The sequence below is a fragment of the Monopterus albus genome, unplaced genomic scaffold, assembly GCF_001952655.1.
Source record: "Monopterus albus unplaced genomic scaffold, M_albus_1.0 scaffold3.1, whole genome shotgun sequence".
In the NCBI taxonomy this organism is placed as follows: Eukaryota; Metazoa; Chordata; class Actinopteri; order Synbranchiformes; family Synbranchidae; genus Monopterus; species Monopterus albus.
The window spans coordinates 1,504,576-1,506,224 of record NW_018127883.1 but is presented as its reverse complement, the minus strand read 5'-3'; positions in this window follow the sequence as shown (position 1 = coordinate 1,506,224).

Sequence of the window (1,649 nt, the reverse complement as noted above, 5' to 3'; positions counted from 1 at the left end):
GATTCAGACAGAAATACTAAGATAATGATCAGACTGACCCAGGAGTTACATAATTTCCATCCGTTTTGGTGTAGTAATTACTTCACCACCTGCCTCATATAGAGATTATTTATTCTTCACAGAAATTGATTTTATTGAGAAGAGGCATTAATTTGATGTTATGAATCAGACTCCAACCAGCTTCATTTTGAAAACTGTTTATCACTGCCGTGCCCTTCACTAAAACCACAACAGCACAAAGTTTATTTCTTCTGGTCTACTGAGACTACTGGAGGTAGAAATGATGTCACCAGTACCGATATCTCATCAATATCTCAAATTGATTTCTCTGTGTTTTATCACTGTGGCACCGTCCTCCCTAACAAAATGTAATCTTGCTTAAAGCTGACATTTATGTCATGTTTTATCAATCTGGAATTGCACTGGACATTTTAAAGCATAAAACACTGTGTGATTATATTGTCAACATTAAATCCAGAAATGTAGTCATTGCCAGTTTTTATCACCGTGCATTGGCTTAACATTGTGAAACACCCTATCATGATAAAGTTAAATCTTCTTGTAGATTGTACATCATACAAGATAGAGGTTCCTCAAGTCACTGATGCATTTCCTCCACTTTACAGGAAGGAAGTTAATCCTGTTGCTGAGACACAACTCTCTTGCTGTTTGTCGTGACATCTGTTTCTCACATTGAATAAACAGAAAAAAATGAGAGAAATGAATTGAAATGTGAAGGGCTACCACCATGTTCATCATTGGAGCTCCCACCGGCTGCAACTTTAAAGAGACAAGATGGTTCATTTCTGACAAGTGAAAGAGCCTGCCCTGGGAAACTGACGCTGCTCTATGAAGATAAAGTCTCATTTGAATAAAGTGCCTTCCTTTTAGAGCACATCCATATGCATGAGACTCTGGGTCTAATTGCTGTTAATTCCTGTTAGTGATTGCGATTTATTCACATCGCAGAGCTGCACAAGCTGTGTGTTTGAATGGAGTCTATCAGACAGATTTCCCCACAGAGTCACCTGAATCTGTTTTACTCATATGCAGACACATAACTGAAGGGTGTCACCACTCTGGGGATGGCAATGGCAGTTTGTAGGTTGCTCCACCACTTCAGTTCATATGGAAACTACATGCCCAGTATCCAATATGGAGACATCAGGATTTCATCAGTACACAAAGGATTAGGTTTTTAACTTCTGATTTAGGCACTGTGCCTTGCAGAATATGCATGAGACATGAGGGGCAGACAGACAGCAGCAACAGAGTTCATTAGTCTGCCATTAGTTCACTCTGCAGCCATAGTAATGTAAGGATTAATTCCCTCCCAGTACTTCTTACCATGCTAACTCTGAGAGACGAGGCGGTCCCAGTAACTTCTAAACCGTGCTGGTTTATTCAAGGATCACAGGTAAAATTAACATTACACGCTCAGGTATCTTCCACCTCCAAACTGCGCGCAGGCAGATGAAAGATGAAAGACCACCCGAACCCAACAGGCCTGTACATTATATCTGTTTTGGGCTAACCCCATTCTACACAGGAACGTCAAACCGTGAATTCACCTGATATGCCAGCTATGCAGCTGACCAGAGCAGTAGTCAAAACATGAAGAAAATCAATGTGTGTGTGTGTGTGTGTGT